Below are 20,211 nucleotides of genomic sequence, written 5' to 3'. Positions count from 1 at the left end.
TCTTGGTCTTTCACAAGGACAAGGTAGTCCTTCGAACTAATCCGGCTTTTCTGCCGAAGGTGGTGACCGAATTCCATTTGAATCAATCGATCTTCATACTGGTCTTTTTTCCGAACCCCCGCCTCTGAGGCGGAGAGGGTTCTACACTGTCTTGATGTCCGAAGAGCTCTCAAGTTCTACCTGGATAGGACTTCCGAGCTTAGAAGTTCTTCTCAACTTTTTGTGACTTTCGGGAACCCTCAAGGCAAACAGGCGTCTAAGGTAACTATTTCTAGGTGGATTGCCGCCTGTATCACGGAGTCTTTCACTGTCCAAAATCTGAAACCTCCTAAAGGTATGCATGCACACCTGGTGCGGGGCAAGGCAGCTGCGGTTGCTTTTCAGAAGTATGTTCCCTGGGAGTCCATCGCTAGGGCAGCTACTTGGGCCTCTCCATCTGCTTTCTGTAAGCATTACTGCCTCGATATGAGTTCTAGAGCTGATGCTCAGTTTGGTCATGCTGTGCTGAAGAACCTTTTTGAGTAAGGGGCATTTCCATCCACCAGTAGTTCCTGTAAGGAGTGCTTGGGAATCTCCCACAAGTATGGAGGAAAGGGGACGGGACGTAGGAGTATTACCAGGTTACTCACCGTAGTGACCACCTTACTCCTAGTCCATAGTCCCCTTTCCTCCATACGCCCGCCCGACGTCCCCTCTAATAAGGTTCCTCTGTATTAATAATGGGTCTCTGACCTGGCAAAGAAAAGGACTGAGGGGCGATGCGCGGGGCGGAGCCAAGGTGGGCGGGATTACGGCCGCGTGCCGGGCCCCGCGCAGGAAAGAGAGGAAGGACACATTTTTGGAAATATTTGGATGCTTTTTACAAAGTGCTCCGGTCCCGTCCCACAGGACGGAGAGATGTCCCACAAGTATGGAGGAAAGGGGACTATGGACTAGGAGTAAGGTGGTCACTACGGTGAATAACATGGTAATTTGTCTTTACTTTGCTGCTCATGCATCCTCCTTCCTCGTCATGGATCTCGTCTGCACGTGCTGTGGTTCTTCCCCGTCGCTTGTCGATTCCTCTCGTTGGGGTGCAGGCAGGGGGCCTCCTCCGATGTAGGGTTTGATATCACCGAGAAAAATCCATGCTCTCCTGCACTGTAGCTTCACAGCGGACAGAGTGCAGTCCTCTATGATAAAAGGACCGTTGAATCTTGGCTTGTCCCACCTTTTCCTCGTATGGTTTTTCACGAAGACGGTGTCTCCAGGGAAGACGAGTGGAACACGTAGACCTTGAACTTAGTCTGATGTGTCTCCTTCTGTGTTCTGTGCTGCGCTGCACCCTTTTCGTCGTCGCTGCAGCTGGTCAAATTACAGTAAGGCAAGATGTCATACAGTTCAGATAGTTTTGCATTTCAGACCTTACAATCTCTCCTGTTGACTGGGCATCACATCTAGCTCTATCTCGGGGTGTTATGGGAGTTCTCATTCTTCTTCCTGTGGCTATCTCGTGTGGCGTAAGATGATGGTCGGGGCCTGGTTGGTTCCGAAGTGCATACAGTGCCAGTGGAAGGCAGTGCAACCATCCCCTCCTTAGAGTAAGCTTCAACTTGGCTATTCTCTCCTTCAACAAGCCGTTGAGCTTCTCACAGATTCCATTACCTTGTGGATGATAAGCCGATGAGAACTTGTGCTTTATACCAAGCAGCAAGTTAATCTGTTCAAATACTGTATTAACAAAGTGAGGGCCATTATCTGATCTCATGACTTCGCATACCCCCCACCTTTGGAACACTTCCCTTACTAAAAATGTTGCCGGACAGGTAGCGTTTGGGTGTGTACATGGACCTGCCTCTATCCATCTAGAGAATGGACACACCACAACAATTAAGTATCTGTACCCGTTGCATACTTGAATCATGTCGACGTAATCGACATGCAAGTGCTAAAAAAGGGCCATTTGGCCTGGGGGTGACTCCTCTCATAACTTTTTTTTTTTTTTTAAAACATGTTTTTATTAAGGTCTCGACAATTGCAACAGCGCCCAGCAAACACATTGTACAGTAGTATGCATAACAATATTGTTGTTTAGTACATAAATAACAGTAGTAATTTAAACAGTTGTTTCGATATCAGAAAGCATGTCACAGAGATATGTTCTGAATGGGCCCCAAATGTCTTTTGGCCTGCTCATACTTGGTTGGGACAGCACGAATTGTTCCTCACATTCATTGATGTAGGTTAGTTCACGCAAGAACACGTCCATGGTGGGGGCAGCCGGGCTCTTCCACAACTTCAATATGCATCTTTTAGCTATAACACACGGCACATTGAACAATCTTCTACGCTTCTCGGAGCATTTACCTATATCACCAAATAAGTATTTTTGTGGGGTCAGGTGCGGGGGAATCTGTGTGACTTCATTTAGCATTTCCGCTACCTTCTCCCAGAAACGCATCACAGCTGGGCACTCCCAATACATATGATAAGACCCCGCTGCCGGGGACCCACATTTGGGACATTTGCCTGGGTCATCTGGTGTGAATTTAGCTATCCTGGCGGGTGTGTAATGCAGTCTGTTGAGGATTTTAAATTGTATTTGTCGAAGCCCGGCATTGAGGGAGACCCGCTTTGTTAGTGCACAGTATCTCGCCCACTTTTCTTCTGGTATTGGCATTTTCATGTCCACTTCCCATTTCACCCTCACCTGGTTTACCACTGCAGAGTGAGTCTGCATTGCCTTGTAAAGTCTGGAGATTCCCAGCCCACCCCGCTCTGTGACCAACTGCACACACGGGTGAGAAGGGGGTTCGTCTGGGAATGACGGCCAGCGACTGTGATACGCTGATCTCATTCGATAGTACTGCAATGTCTTGAGCTGCCCACCTCCCACGCCCCTGGTGAACACCTCCAGGGTCACGAATTTCCCCTCTAGGTACATATCGCCTATTTTCATCTCCCTGCCGGGGTCCCAGGTTTCCTGTATGTCGGTATCGAACGTGGGGGGGAGGCCAGGGTATTTCCACAGGGGCACCTCAGAGTTATATGGAGTCTCTATTTTCAGCCTTTTATATATCGCTCCCCAGGCTTTTACTGTGCAACTCACAGGGTCGAACTTGCAAGAGTCTTTGTGTCTTGTGTTGAAGATCACTGATCCAATGTTAGTGGGCTCGGTAGTGTATTCCTCTATTTGCACGTGAGGGGAGTTGTCACAATCATCGTACCAGTGCTTTGCAAATTGTGCTTGTGACACAGTATAATAGAGCTCAAAGTCTGGTGCGGCCATTCCCCCCTTTTCGTAGGGTTCTGTCATCTTTTCCCAGCTAGTTCTGGCTGTCTTCCCGTCCCACAGAAAGGACACCACCATAGAACGAAGTCTAGAGAAGAACTCTCTCCCTGGCCATATGGGGATGTTTACAAATAGGTATAGCAATTTCGGCAGTACGATCATTTTAAGAATGGCAATTCTCCCGTGTAGTGAAATTGGGAGACGCCTCCATATCTGTAATTTAACATTAAGTGTGTGTAGCGCCTGATCGTGATTGTCGATGTATAGTGTTTGTTTGTTGCGGGAGACCAGTACCCCAAGGTATCTGATGTGGTGTGCAGACCATTTAAGGCCACAAATATGAGCTGGGCATCTTGTGGAGGGGGTGAGCGGGAACACCTCTGACTTGGAGTTGTTGACCTTGTATCCGGAATATTCTGTGAATTCGTTAATATCTGTCATGATGGGAACAATGTTTTTGTCAGGTTCGCGAACATAGAGTAGTGTATCGTCCGCATACAATGATATTATTTGGGTGGCTCCCTTCAGTGTTATGCCTCTACTATCGTGTTTCAATCGTATCGCCGACGCCATGGGCTCGATTGTTAAGGCAAAAAGTATAGGGGAGAAGGGACACCCTTGTCTGGTACCCCTGCCTAGTTCAAACAATTGGGACATAGTTCTGTTTGTGTGTACTTTCGCACATGGAGCTGTGTAAAGCAGTTTGACACATCAGATGAAAAATGGACCAATCCCAAATGCCTCCAACACCGAGAACAGATATTCCCAGGAAACCGAGTCAAACGCTTTCTCGGCGTCCAGGGAAATAGCCACCGCTTGTTTGCTCGGGTTGATCTGTGACATTATGCCAAATAGCCTACGCAAATTGAGGGCAGTGGACCGTTGGGGAATGAACCCGCTTTGATCGGCATGTACTAGTGCTGGCGTGATGGGTAGCATACGGCTTGCCAGCACTTTCGCAAAGATTTTGGCGTCCACGTTTATTAGGGACAGGGGCCTGTAGGATGACATGTCTTGAGGCGGGCGGCGGGGCTTGGGCAACACCGTTATTATGGCCTCCCGCATTGTTTGTGGTAAGGATTGTTTACCTAGAGCCTCCCCCCACACCTCCAGCAGGACTGGGACCAGTTCTTCCCGGAATTCTTTGTAAAATTCCACTCCCAGGCCATCAGAGCCCGGTGCCTTACCAGACGAGAGCCCTTTGATCGCTTCAGTGAGCTCCTCTGCCGTGACTGGTTGCTCCAGTATGAGCCTGTTTTCTTCTGTGAGTTTAGGGAGATCCAAGGCGGCCAAATAGGCTTTGATCTCATCCGGGGATTTCCTATCTTGGTTCGCGTACAGTGTTTTATAGAACTGTACAAATTCATCATTTATTCCCTGTTCACTTGTTACCATCACGTCTTGCGCCGTGAGTATAGACGCAATCGGGGTCACTTTGTTTTCCTGCTTGACCAGATTGGCCAGCATTTTCCCAGCCTTGTTCCCCTCTCCGTATCTCCGGGCTCTGGAAGGGGCTGCTATATAGTGAACCTCCCTCAATGCCAATGTATCGAATTCCCTAAGAGATTTATGTATTTCAGAGAGGGTATCTCCACCATGTGTTCGGCTATATGTCTCCTCCAATACGGTCAGTTCCCTTTCCACCCTCTCCAGGTCTCGGCGTACCTCTTTCAGTAGGCCCGTTGTTTTGGATATTAAGACCCCTCTTGCCCACACCTTGAATGTTTCCCAGACTGAGGAGATATGGTCCACAGACCCAATGTTGTCTGTGAAGAAGTCGGCAATGTCTGTGTGCAGGCTCTCTACTACGTTTGGATCTTTTAATATACCGGTAGGCATTCTCCACCTCCTGGCCGGCTTAGGGGCACCCCTTATAATAATTTCCATGGTCACTGGGGAATGATCGGACAGTGTGCGGGGAAGGATTTCGCAACTCTGTAAGGCATGTGAAGTGCTTGAGGGGATAAACCAATAGTCGATGCGTGACTCACTGTCATGCACAGAGGAATAGAACGTGTAACGCTTGCTTGTTGGATATAGCACCCTCCAGGCGTCCAGCAGGGACAGCTGCTGCATTATCTGTTTCAGAGCTAGCGACGTCCTAGATGGTGGTCTAGGTGTTTTGGCTGACCTGTCTAGGGCCTGGTCCAGCACAGCGTTGAAGTCACCTCCCCATATTATGTTTGTTGCCTCATGCTTAGCAAGGATTTCAAATATGTGCAAATAAAAGTCTGGGTCCTCAAGGTTAGGGCCATAGGTATTCACCAGGGTTATCTGTTCGCCAGCAATTTCCCCCCAGACCAGTACATATCTACCCATCGAGTCCAACAGGTGGCCTTTTTCAATGAACCCCAGTGATTTGTGAATCAGAATGCTTACCCCCCTGGATTGTGAGGAGTAGTTCGTGAAGAACCGCTGCTTACCCCATTTCGCCAGTATTTGATCATTAACCGTGCCCTGCGCATGCGTTTCCTGTAACATTAAAATTTGGGGCCCGTGCCTACTGACATAATTGCCTACTTTTCTGGTTTTCATTGGATTGTTTAGGCCTCGGACATTCCATGTCATTAGTTTAACCTTTAACCCATCACCCATTGTCTGTGCGTGTGGTTTGTGTTAAGTTTCGACAACCGTTAATGCACATGTATTCAGGACTGGAGCGATGCCAGCACTTGTGAGACCGTTTTCCAACCAAACCACAACCTTCAACTGTGCACATTTCCCTCCCAGACTGAAACTCGTCTGGGCGGTGATCACAACAAAAAAACTTACCCTTTGGCCCTATCCCTCCCGCCACCCACATCATCTGCCCCAACTTGACGATGAGCCCAAGTAACTGGTTGGAACGATCCTGAGGGTGCATCGTCGCAAAGCAATGCTCAGCCGTCTGGCCGCCCATGCGGGAGACTCTACGGCCCGATTACGTCGGATTTCGATTCAGTTTAGCTGTGCTGACATTGTAGTGAAAAGAGAAACAAACTGCAACTGGTAGGGGGGAGTCTCATCCATCCACCGGATCGCCTCTACCCTCACCCGGGCAGGGTCTTGTATTCGGGTCTCTTGCGCGGTCTCTTGGGGGCAGTGGGATGGAGGCCTCTACGTATGCCAGTGCCTCTACGGGGTTTTCAAAGAAGTGGGCTCTACCACCATGTTGAATTCTCATTTTCGCAGGAAATATCAAGGCATAGGGTGTGTTACGGAGTCGTAGTTGCTTTTTGACCATCTCGTAGGACCTGCGTTGTGCCTGTACATTTGCAGAAAAGTCCGGATATATATGTATTCTGTTGTCTTCATAGTGTAGTGTCCCCTTTTCCCTTGCTGATCGAAGGATCGCATCTCTGTCCCTGTAGTTGAGTAGACGCGCAATGATGGTTCGGGGTGGGGCGCCCGGCTTGGGGGTTGGTGCCAGGGTGCGGTGGGCCCTTTCAACGAGGAAGTGGCCGGACAGGGAATCCTCCCCTAGTACAGTTTTCAATAGTTCCTCCACCCTTCTCTCCATGGAGCCCTTGCCAAATGACTCTGCCACTCCAACAATGCGGATGTTGTTTCTGCGGGATCTAGATTCGAGATCCTCGCACTTGTTCTGCGTCTTGCGGAGTTCTGTCTGGAGTAAGGCTATGTCACGACCATGTTGTGTGAGCACGTCTTCATTTACACCTATCCTGTTTTCTGCCTCCGAGATGCGTGCGCTTTCCTTCTCCATTCGCGCTTTTAAGGAGCCGATCGTCGCCACAATGTCGTCTAATTTCACATTGACCGCCAGGAACCCGTTCTGTACAATTGTGGCCAAGCGGTCCAAGGGGTCCGAATTTTGAGCATCAGACGCTTGTGTTGCCCCTCCTGGCGTCTCCTGTTGTTGGGAGTTTGTGTAGGAATCCATTGGGCCGGTCTTCCTCACCCCCGTAGTTTTTTTCTCAGTGCGGCCCATTGGGTGGCGTTGCAGCTTCTAGGGTAAATTGTGCTTTCCCACGTCTGTATGCTGCCGGCCACCAATGACCCCCAGTAGTGGTTCTGTTGCAATGTAGGTTGGGGGGTGGGCACCGGGATACACAGTCTCGTCCCCGGGGTGCCGTGGTGGGTCTCCGCGGTCCCCGTATTAGGCAAAGCCTCGGCCTTGAGTATGACGGGGGTGCAAGAGGTTGGCGTTCAGCCGTTGCCTTGTCTTTACATCGAGGGGATCCAGGTGAACTTCTGGCCTGCAGCTCAACCGGGATGTAGTGTAGTGCCCCCACCGTCCACACCGCGGTCCCCGTGTAGGGGGCGGATGAGTGTTGGAATTGAGCGGCCTGACGGGCCTCACTGTTCAGGTTGTGTCGCAGCGTGTATGGGAGCACGGGGCTGTCCCTTCGCACGGGTAGTCTGTGCGTTTGGCGTCCAGGCAGATTTTGCTGCTGTCCGTAGCACGTACCCCCACAAGACCTCAACGACGGGGAGTGTATGCTCCCGGGGGGGTCCCGTGAATAGGATGTTTATTCCTGGTGCCTGTGTCGTTCGCCCCCGCTCCCGTGGCACGGATGTTCCCTGTGGGGGGGGCGCTGGCCCCCCGCCCGTCCACCTCCCCGGTCTGCCCACTTACTTCACCAGCTGCGTCCTAGCTGGGCTATGCCGCGGGCGGGACCGGATTCAGGGGGCTGGTGTCGTCGTCGCGGCGTTTCCTCGCCCGGTCTATCCTGCGGTCCGAAGCCCGGAGCGAGGGGGTCTGCTCACCCACCGCCGATCGGTCCAGCAGGAGGATGCGTGGTGCGTCGTCGTCCTCGGGCAGCGTCAGTGTTCGGGCAGGTTGCTCCTCCCCCACAAGGCCGCTCAGCCGTTTCAAGCCCGGGGCTCGAGTGTGAATCGCCCGGAGCCCACCAGCGGCCAGGCCGCCGCTCCGCAGGCGCTGCCGATACAATCGATGATTGCTCCGCCGTCCCGAGGTCCACTCACACCGCCTTTGCAGGATGTCTTCCAAGGGCATTCCCCAGCAATATTCTGCAGTAGCGCGTCAGCCAACGCTAATCTGGAAGGATTTATTAATGAAAAGGATTACGTTCGAGCCGGAGCTCTTCACCTAGGCGGCCATCTTAGCCGTGCGCAACAGCGCCCCCCGACTCCTCTCATAACTTTTAATGTGTGCCCAGCAGAGAATTGCTGGCAGATTATGCAGTTCACCATAAAGAATGCAACATGCTCAGCAAAATTCGATATGAACCAGTCTTCCGCGAGCGTTGCTGCTAGATTCTCCTTTGTCATATGCGCCGGGTAATGTAACTGCTCCAGCGCTATTTTTAGTAGGGCTACAGGCATTACTGGTTTACCAGTGCTGTCTTATCACCACAAGCTGTCAGAGGGGTTTAAAGAACACCCCCAACCTTTCCACAAGTTCTTCTCTTCCTGTGGTGCCTCCCTTTGGAGTTCCATTAGCTGCGTTTGCCCAAGACTGTTATAGGCTTTAGGTGTTGTTGGTGCAACCAACATTCTTTCATTGATACAGGCGACTTCCACTTCCATAATCGTCTCACTTTTGGATGCCATACGCTTGGCTTCCGTGTCTGCTGTTTGGTTTCCGTGTGAGATAAAATCTGTGCCTTTCGTGTGGGCGGCGCATTTCATGACCGCTATGCCCACTGGGAGCTGTAATGCCTTAATCAGCCTGTCCAATAAGGCTGTGTGCTGTACTGGCATGCCGTCTGCTCGGAGGTAGCCCCTCCTTTTCCAGCGTGCTAAGCCTGCCTGCACTGTTGACGTCACATAGGCGGAGTCACTGTACACCGTTACTTCCTGGTCTGCGTGATTCTCAATCGCGAGTATCAACGCCAATAATTCTGCAGCCTGTGCTGAATAATTAGATGGTATTCGAGCACTAAGAAGCATTTTAAACTCTCCATCGTGCTTTATCACAGCAACGCCAGTGTATCTTTGCCAATCACTTTGGTCGATTCTAGAAGACCCGTCAATAAAGACGATCTCTCCTCCTGCCAAGGCATTTTCTTTTACCCTGGGAATTTCATCATAGATTTCTTCATAATTCGCGCAGCCATATATCGGCTCTCCCTCAGTGACTGGCTCTGCGATAAACATAGCTGGGTTTACTATCTTACATCGGACTATTTTAATCGATGAGTTTGATATGATCACTTCATAAGCAGAAGCTCTCTGAGATGTCAGTGTGCCCTTTGGTTTCTCTAGAATGGCAAATAATGAGTGCTCGACGTACAATGTCATGGCGCATCCCATCCCAATGGTTGTTGTAGCCTTCTCTATGGCGAACGCTGCGGCAGCTAAACTTTGTTCGCAGGGAAAATGACCTCTCATTACTGGGTCATTACTGGGTCCAAATTACCACTGTAGTATGCCAGGGGCTTGTACCCCAACGTGGTTCTCTGTGTGAGTACTGCTGTCATAACATTGCCATCTGTGTGCGAAAACAGGTAAAATTCCTTTGCATAGTTGGGAATCTCGAGAACTGGAGCTGTACAAATAACTATTTTTAGTTCAGCAAACCCTTTCTCCATGGTTTCAGACCATTCAATCTTTTCTTTCTTCACTTGGGCTTTCTTTAGGGCCTGAAGTAAAGGCTTAGTATAGGAGCTGTAGTCGAAGACCCATGTCCTGACATAGTTGTATAGGCCTAGAAAGCTCTACATCTGCTTTATCGTGTGAGGCTTAGCCGTGTTCAGTATGGCTTCAGCCCTTTTTGAGGTCACTTTATTTCCTTCATTTGAGATCAGCTGGCCTATACAGCACTTCTTGTTGACAGTATTGTAACTTTTCTTTGTCAACTTTATATCCTTTCTCAGCCAGTATAGTCAATAGCTGAACAGAATCGTGCCTGCATTGCTCTTCTGTGGTGCTGCAAATTAGGATGTCATCCACATATTGTAAGACGACACTTTCTAGTGCAATATTGCTCAAATCCATCTGCAGGACTCTGTTGAAAAAAGACGGAGACTCACAGTACCCCTGTGGCAGCCTCGTGCTTTTCAGACGCATTTGTCTGAACGCGAATGACGTCAGATCTGGTGAGTCACGGTGCAACAGGATTGAGAAAAATGCATTTTTCAAGTCAATCACCGTGAAATATTTTGCCTCAACGGGTATATTGCATAGGATTGTAGACGGGTTAGGGACTAGAGGGAACTCGGCCTCAACAATATCGTTTATTGGGCGTAAATCCTGGATTAAACGCCAAGACCCTGCCTTTGATTTTTTGATTGGATAAACCTCGGTATTGCATGACGACTCTGACGTCATTAAGATGCCCAGGTCCATCATGGCAGAAATTGTCTTAAAAATCCCTTCATCTGCCTCTCTGGTCATGGGATATTGTCAGGCTTTTGGTAGAATCGCTCCTGGTTTTCAGCTTAATCCTTACTTCTCCAACCCCCTTCAAGAGACCCATGTCATAGGGTCCTGTAGTCCACACTGAGACAGGCACGTTGGTTATGTCGTCATCAAAATAATCAGGGCGTTTTAGTGCCAACATCATTCTCTGCGGTACTTCCCTTTTAATCATTTTTACCGAAAAGGTGAGACTTCTACCATTGTCTCTCTCATTTCTGCTTGTTCTTCAAACAGATCGTCATCGGTGACGTCCGTCACTCGATATCCTTCTTCAATGGCAATTATCGCGCACCATTGTCTACCTTCATCGTAACCATCAACCAAGACCACTTTCCCTCGTATTGCTGTCGTGTGTATCATCAAGGGAAATACTTGTGCCTTCTCCTCGTGCATAGGTATTCTTGGTCTGAATAAAAACTCATCAGGGGTTCTCTTGATCCTGTCTGCAAGGCCTGGCAATCCTGCCATAAGCACACGCATGCCATATGCAAACTTTTCTGGCTCTAATGGTATGGCCCTCATGGCTATCAGTCCTGAGTATGCTCTAACCATTTTGCATGCATTTGAATAGTGCATTCCTGGAGTGGAGCATACTATGCCCTCCTCCGTGAACGAGATTGTCATGTTCAACTTTGTCATTAAGTCTCGACCCAAAATATTTACTGGGGTCTGACGAGAATATAATAAAGGTACATTCAATTCGCAATCTCCTATAGGGACTGGAAGTGCCTTTGTAAAGGGAACTCGACTGGTCGCTCCTGTAAAACTCTGAGTATCTATGGCCTCGCCGGACAAGGAAAATTTGCCTTCACGTATGCATGAGCGTGTCGCACCCGTGTCCACTAGGAAGGAATATTATTTATCCCCTATGACGACATCCACCCTGGGTTCCCTGCTGTCCTAGCTCATATATAAGTTTGGCCCACTGTGCACTTGTGGATTTTTCACATTCCCATTGTTACTTCCCCTTCCAGGGTTTGGATTCTGTCCTGTGCTCATTGCCTGTGACACTTGCAACGGTGCCTGTTGGATTTGTCTTTGTGGAAAATTGCCCATGCTCTGAGATTGCACTCCTTGTTGCGCTCCTGGCGCTTGTTGTTGCACCGTGTGATTCTGTGCAACGCCCTGTTGTAAAACTGCAGGTGGATTCGCCATGCCTGCTCCCATTCCTTGGCCGTTCTGTATCATGCCTTGATTTCTGCATATGCGCGCCAAGTGCCCTGTTATTCCACACAGCCAACATACTGGCAGTGGTCGGATTATTTGCCCATTTTACATATCCAGGTTTCCATTTTGCATGTTTTGGAAGCCTCCTTGATTATTTTGGAAACCTCCCTGATTGCTCTGCCATCCTCTTCCCCTAACTCCTCTTCCCCGTGAGTAAAACCCTACGTTACCCTGATTATTTTGTTGTGGACTAGCCACCTGCTGCATGCTTGATTCAGCTGCGCTAGTTATCATGGCTCCTTCAAGGGCATACTTTGATAATTTCTTCTGCACCAATTTCGCTTCCTCACCCTTACGAGTCACTTCCTTTTCTTGCAACAGTCTACAATAATGTGCGATAGTTAACTGTATTTCAGCCCAAGGTTTAGCCTCAACTCCTACCAATTTCTTGAGTTGTTTCTGCACCGGTTCTGGCAACCCTTGGTACAATATATGGCAAAACACAGGTATTGATTTCGTCCACGATTCATGAGTCTCGAGTACCCATGCACCTTGGAAGTTCTGTATATAAATTAACGGATCCTGAGAATCCTTGATTTTTCGAGTCATTATAGCTCCCATATCGGAAGTATCTGGATACAGCACATGTAGTGCTTTCCATACTGCGGTCCTACAATTGTTAAATGGAGCTCCGTCATGCGAGCTATTTGTGGTTACACCAGGGTAGCCTGCTCGTGCCCACACATTGTCTGATCTCTCACCAATTGTGGGGATTAGGAGACCTTTGATGTCCCCTATAGCTAGCGTGTTGCCTCCTGTCATTTTTTCTAACTCATGTATCCATTTTCCGGCTCCCAATGTCAGCATTGGAAGCTTGTTTTTCAAATGTTCTCGATCCATGTGTGGCCATGGAATATATTGTGGTTTTACGCCCCCTTCTCTAGTAGCGGAAATTGGAATGCGTAGCCCTCTTTTTTTTCTCTCAGCGTCTGACCATCTTATTTCCCTTTCCCTTGGGAGTCGCCTTTGACTTCGCCTCCCTTCTTCGTTTTCTTCACGCTCTTCCCTTTCGGAGTCGGACATTGTCTGTCCCTAATTCACGCAACTTCTTGTGTCTTCATTGTTTCTACTGATTTCTAATCTATCTAGGGATAGTTCCCTATTCCCACTACTTCGGGTGACATCCTCAGTGTCATACAACTGAGTGCTTTCCAGGCGCTCGTCTTCCCCCTCTCCTTGGGGTAATTGTTCTAGCCCCATTTCATCATATATTCTATCGATCGTTTCTCCGATGCTTCTGGTGTCAGTCATCATCAATATTTGCCCTAGACGTGCCTGGTACCGAATCGTATGCAGGAAAGAATTCTTCGATGTCTTCCCAGTCTACTACTGGAGCGTGTTTTTTAACCTCTCTCCCCAGATATTCAAGATCGCATGCTCTCTGTCTTCGCTTACGTTCTACATCGTCATCTTATTCCTTGCGCTTCCTTGCCTCTTCTCTGACCCTATCTTCATCCTTTCTCTTTTCATTTCTACATTCATCTGCCTTTCGAATTTCCTCATCTCTTCGTCTCCTTATTCTTTTTTCACGTATCCTTTGCTCTTCTTCTAACCTTTGCTGTTTCTTTCTGTCTTGATCGTAGACTGTTCTTGGGTTGCGATTGAGCTGTTTTTCTTGCTCTTCGCGATATAGCTGTTCTCGCCTTTGTCCGTCTTTCCTTCTTATCCTTTCGTCTCTTAACTCCTTCTCCTTCCCCTTTCTCTGTGTCTCATCTAACCTCTCCTTTTGTTTCGCGTCATCAATGCCTTTGTCATTGAGTTTCAATAAGATCTGTCCTCCCATCCATTCATTCTTTGCAAATGCTATCTCATCAGTTCTACCTTTGCTTCCCTTCCATCTCTTCCCTTCTCTTTCCTTGTCGAGAGACACATTTGTCTGTGCCTCATCTCTTCTTTCATCATCATGTCTCCCCTTGTCCCTTGGGACTGTGGACGTAATATTCTTGTCCTTATCCTTCCCTTGATTTTCGTCACTACTATGTGTAGGTGACTCATGTGTGGGGTTGCTGTACCATGTGGCTGCTTCAAGTTCTCTTAGTGGGTACAATCCCTCATTCTTACTTTCTTCAACTCTTGTTTCGGGTGGGGCAGGTGGTGCAGTAGGCGTCTCACCCCCCTCTGTGCATACATTAAGTATCCAATCTGTTGGCGGCTCTTCCTCCTTTACCTATTCATACATTTTCCACAACTCGAGAACAGCAAGGTGTTTTTCTAACTTCTTGCCTGTATATGTGGCGTGCAAATATGTTGTCATATGCTGTAAGATGGCTTTGGATAAAGACCCATTTTGTGGCCATGGCATAAACATCTTGTGGGCGGTATCCTTAACCCACTCGGTACTATATTTCTTTAGCTTGGGTGCGTGTTTTGGTAATTGCTTGCATAAGTGTGCCAATGGAGTTATGTCTTCCATGCTTAAATCTGTTCCCTTTCCTCTTATATAACACTTGTCAATGCTTTCGTGTGGTTTAAACAGCTTCTACAAAATGAGCGAGCACCAAACGTCGCAAGCTCCAATCCAAATGTTCACAGAATTTTATATATTCTAATCTACTCAAAAACCAACAATTCATGTGGGATTTTATTCCAGCTATTAAATCGCAACATTTTTACATCAGTTCTCTTAAAAAAATATATTTTTGCATATGACGTCCCAATAAAACATGTAAGACAGACGCTTGACAGACTAGACGGACACCATCTGGATACAAATATCTCTGCCTCCATCATTACCCCTTCATGGAGTGTAAACGTACACCTTTCACAACGTCTTTAAACATTGTGGTAGCCTATTCATTCCCCATTATGCGGGGCTTTGAGTACACGTTCCTTCTAGCCGCTATATTAAAGCGCAGGAATAAGGCGAATCCTCTCTCTTCTCGGGTGTCTACCCCGGTAACCTCTCTCTTCTCGGGTGTCTACCCTGGTAACCTCTCAATTACCTTTTATTACTCTCGAGTCATTAAACCCTTATATATATATATATATACAGTCTTCTCTACTTCTAATTATATTTTGTTTTCCCTCCTCCCTCCGTTACCTTTTCCCTTTACTTGTTCTAAGGCATGCACTATATGCCAAAGCATTCCATTTTTTGCTTCACTCACCGTTCGCATGGTTCGTCTCCGGACCCTTGGAATCACCGCCTTTGTTACCGCCTTCTTCGGCTTTTTGCCCGCTCAGCTGCCAGTAGGAATGGGAAGGGAAGTGTGGGGAACACAGGACCCTTCAGGCCCTGACCGCAGTCTCTTCTTTATCTACCACTGTCTACGGGGAGCTTCATGGTCTACTCAGCCGAATGGCAAAGGACTTGTGATATTGCCAAGGACCTAGAGTTACTTTATGTCGACGGTCAATAGGTGTCTTATTTTAATCAATAATCGATAGTCGATAAACCATCCGATCTTGCTACCAAGTGTACTGGGGAGACCCCCAGCCAGCTCATAGAGTCGAGGTTTGCTCCGCAGTACTTTAAGATGAGATAGCTGCACCTTTGAGATGGATGGGGGTGCAGATATATTACTCCAACAGCAATCAATAAGGACAACTCAATGGTTTGGCCAAGGTGGAGTCCGTTTAATGACAAGTACAAAAAACGGGGAAACATGGAAATCAACAGTAATGCGATAGTCCGTCTCGCTTCAACTCCCTCAAACTTCATACAAACAGTAACATTTATACCCAAAACCCGTCATCATTGACGTATAACACTCAAACGTTAACATGCAATTCTATTGGTTAGGAAAAGGTAACTTTACTATAGGTACTATATCTGTATATGGTAACGGAGTGAGAGGATTGGATAAACACTATCAGGTGGGCGTCTAAGCCCTTCCTTCTAACATTACTATTGTGGACGTCACTAAGAGTACGACGTTCCATTGGTTCTACTATCTATAGGACCGTAGATTATTTGGTCTATTGTGATTGGGTTGGCTTCAACCCCATGCATAAATCTCCACTTTACTTAGCAGCACGCAGAATGGTCAACCAGGTGCAGGGTGCCCTACTATTCACCCAGCCCCCCTTCAATCAATCATTACTTTAGTGGCTATGTGTCAATTAGTTGGCTTGGCTATGGTTGGCCTCGAAACTGTATCTTCTTGTCAGGAAAAGTTATGATATCTCTGTCTGGGCGACAGCCAGGCGTATGTTTGAACCCGTGCTTCTTCTCGCTCGGATGGTCACGTGCTGCTCACCCTGTGAATCTGCCTAGTTTCCCTCAATTTGTGCATTCAGTTCTTATTCGGCTTGCCACCTGCCTACGCCTCCTTATCTCGGCCTTCCTGAGATAGCCTAATCTGTTCTTAAGTTTCGATTCCGCGAAGCTACTGTTTGCTCCTTCTATTGGTTCGACCATGGCTCTTTCCTGGAGCACGTTGCCTCTGCTGAGTTTCGATTCAGCGATGACTTCTCGTTTTTAGCTGGAATTCGAATCCTGTCCTGTTTGACCTCTAGCAACCTGAGTTGATTCTGCTTTTGTGTAACGTGGACTTGCACTTATATACTGTGCTTCGTTGAGGTAGATATGTATAGATGGCGCTTGCCGCGGTCTATCTTCTACTAAGCATAGCAAGCCGCACTGTTTTCTTAGCTTTCTTGCGGTTTCAAGCATATGTACAGGCGTTTGCTGATTGAATAACTTCATCCTGCTTTACAGCTTAAGTTTCTTTATATTTCAACATCGTCTCTCCTTCTAGGTTCATAATATCCTTATTCAAGGCGTTTCGTCTGTGTGTCATTCTTGGGTAGTCATATCTTCTACTTGCGAGTCCGTTCGGGCCTTCGTGACGTCACCATTCGTCTTCCATTAAGGCCTTTTGAGTTTCTTCCGGGACAGTGTTAAGCTATCTTCATTTCGTCTTATTTGTTGGTAGGGTTTTCTCAATGGATACCTTACTGTCCATGTCTTTCTAGGTATCGGTACTTCAACAGGTGTTGTTCTTCTGATAGGCACTGGGCAGAGCCCTACAGCGGCTCTCTGCTGGTTTATTTGCTCATCATACGTCATATATTTTGGTTTGAATGTTCCTGGTACTTCGAAATGGGCGATGGGGGTGCAGGCTTTATTTGGGACCTCCTCTACAGTTCAGTTAAATCTATACCAAATTTCAATATCAAATTAATTGGGATTCTTATCAAATTTATTTCAAATGTATATAAAATGTATTGGGGTTCAATTAAATGTATAGGGGTTCAGTTAAATCTATATCAAATTAATTTATTTTATATATTTATTTAGTTATTAGGGTGCCACAAACAAACGAACAACAAAAAACCCAAGCAAAAAATCAGAGGACAGCGGGGGAGGCCATATCAAAAGCAGATTAAAATTCAAATACTGTTAGTACTTCTCAAAAGGCAAAGTTTTAAGTTGTTTCCTAAACACTGAGAAACTAGATGTTACCTGGATGTTCAGTGGCAGTTCGTTCCAAAGAATAGGACCAAGTGAAGATAAAGATTTTCCCTTGCCCCCTGTTCGGCAAACTCTAGGACAGGAAAGCAATGCTTGAGAGTTAGACCGAAGAAGACGGGTTGATTTATAAGGCTGAATAGCTTCAGTCAGGTAGCTAGGAGCCAGACCATTTAGGCATTCTAAAATCAGATCTTACTATTGGGATTCTTATCATACTTATATCGAATGTATGTCAAATGTATTGGGGTCATCACATTTATTGGGGTTCATTTAAATATATAGGCGTTCAGTCAAAGAGTCAAATCGATATAAATTTTTTAACTAATTCATAGGAATTCTTATCAAATTTATATATTGAATGTTTATCAAATGTATATGAAATGTGTTGGGGTCATAATATGTATTTGGGTTCAAATACATTTGTAGGGGTTCACTTTAATTGAAACCAAATTATTATATCAAATTCATTGGAATTGTTATCAAATTGATATAAAATGTATAGGGGTTAAATTACATTTATTGAGGTTCTGTTAAATATATCAAATGTGGTATACACTACAACAGGGTTCTTATCAAGTTTATATAAAATGTATTTACTCTTTGTTGGGGTGTCATCAACTGTATAGGGGTTCAGGGGCATGGTAAACGGGCATGGCCACCGGTCACTTGTAACACTTGATGAAAGGTATCCCACTCTACTACTAAAGTCCTATTATTTTTAATTTGAACATGGACTGTGCGACCTGTTGAAAATTCAGAATGTGTTTCTCTCCAGGACCTACCCTTAACTGTTTCCTGTGTTTGCAGTTCACAAAGGCTCCAACCCTATACCCCTAAGAAGGATTGGCTATCATATTATATGTGCTACTTCCTCTGATCACATAATTCTAATTTCTCCATTTACAGAATGGAAACATTTTCATTGTGGATTACAAGATACTGGACGGGATTCCTGCAAATGTGGTAAATGGCCAGCAACAGTACATGGCCGCTCCCTTGTGTCTTCTCTACCGCACTCCTCAGGATGGTATGATCCCTTTAGCTATACAGGTAAGACTGTGTCTTTAATCAACCATCCAGCCTTCCAATAATGTACCGACATTAGTCAAACCAATTGCTAGTCATTGTTCCCAAAAAAGCAGTCACTCCATTGATAATGTGGCTAGGATTTTCTGCAGGTGCTTTGCTTCAACCAGCATGAGTTGGCAATTCTTATATCACAAGAAACACCTCTTGTAGCATAGCCACACTTCTAGGTTCCCAAGGGACAGAGCCTGCATGTGAGTGGTAGATCACCTGATTTCTATCTGCTACTCAGCTGAATGTTGATACTATTTCCAAGAGCCTGTCCTCACTATCTATAAAACAGTAATTGACAAAGCCAACAGCTTTGGCGTTTGTATAAGCATGGGACAGCCATTTGCAAGGCACTCCTGTGTACTACCTTGTCATAAGAAGGTAACCGCTGTAAATGGTGTAATTACATGGGCATATAAAAGAGGTGCCTGGCAAATGCCTATCTAATACCTATACATAAGACAAAACTGTTGGCTTAGTCAGTGCTTGTTATTAACCGGACCTCAGTGCAATGGACAGATATGTCATGAGCCAAATGCACACTTGGTTAAGACATTTTTATTACACCAGTAGCACATTTACAGCTGTAATTAAGCCATCATTAGCTCTCAGCATATTTCTTAGAACTAACACTGGCAGGCCACATTGTGATGCCCTGTTTGGTAGAGCTAGCAAAGAGGTCCCAGGAGGATGTATTTTGGGCACAGAGAGATGGGTAATAGGTGGGAATGGCAATAGTAATTAGCAGGGCCATGTATCCATCCTCAGATAACATCTCCCTCCTAGCTGTAGCCCAGTGCAATATTTTCAGCTTATTGGTGGCGCTTAAGCCAACTCGAAGCCTCGCTGTGGAGTTATCCTCTTAACCTACCTGTCATCTGCCTTCGAGCAAACATTTTTCCCTCGCCTCTAACCTGCCTCTTTCCCTAACTTTCTCTGCCTCCACTCTTGCACTTCGTCCATCATGGTCGCATCCCTAACACAGCTGGCCGTACCGCCTACCTGCACTTAAAAATGTCTACTGTTGATTGCCCTTAATCTCTGTAAATCCACCCATGTATTGGCCCCAGTGACTGTTCTATTTACTTTGCCACCACAACCTGGTCAGAATGTCACTCAAACTCACCCCATTGTATGACTCTCACTGCTCCCCTTCAAATCTGTTATCTATCGTATGTTCTTTCGCGATCAATAGAGCATTGTTCTTCCCTGTATATAAATACATATATTTATAAATATATAAATGTAGATAATAAATAGTAACCAAAACTGATGACTTCCTTGCCTAATATGTTGGCAGCCTTTACATTTCCGGATGTTATTTGGTGTATCGGAGGTTTAAAGAATGTAAAATGTTGACGTTGTCAGTGCTCACAGTGTTTACTTTGGAGAACATGCTGGGACTGGGATCATCCCCCGCCTTCAACCATGAAATAGTGTTTTCTGACTCACCTTTGAGCGATTGACTGATGGGCTGGCTGCCACCAAGCTACGAGTACTGCAAATGTCTTTAATCTGTGCATTTCTTCCTGCACAGATAAATCAGACTCCAGGTCCAGAGAACCCCATCTTCCTGCCAAGCGATGAACTTGACTGGATACTCGCCAAGCTCTGGGTGCGGAGCAGCAACTTTCCGTTTCACCAGGGTCTTTCTCATTTCCTACGCACACATGCCTTTGCAGAGGTGTTTTGCATCGCCACCTTGCGACAGCTCCCGATGTGCCACCCTCTGTACAAGGTAAGAACGTTGAATTTTATGATCGAGTTTGTGTCCCAGTCTGGTTTTGAATGTCAGGAGTTGATTCACCAAACAGCTCATAGCTCATGCGTTTGAATCGGACCACTCTTCCCGTACCTTATTGGGTACAGCGATCATACGTTTCTTTGACCAGTGAAT

General features: G+C 46.7%; 1 pseudogene; it reads left to right on the top strand.

The window, feature by feature from the left end:
• The window catches only part of LOC138568627 (hydroperoxide isomerase ALOXE3-like), a 935,706-nt pseudogene that overhangs the window by 729,316 nt on the left and 186,179 nt on the right, over window positions 1-20,211 (top strand).

Source organism: Ambystoma mexicanum, chromosome 1p (assembly GCF_040938575.1).
Source record: "Ambystoma mexicanum isolate Mex_15411 chromosome 1p, UKY_AmexF1_1, whole genome shotgun sequence".
Classification (NCBI taxonomy): domain Eukaryota; kingdom Metazoa; phylum Chordata; class Amphibia; order Caudata; family Ambystomatidae; genus Ambystoma; species Ambystoma mexicanum.
This window is presented reverse-complemented; position numbering and strand designations above follow the sequence as displayed.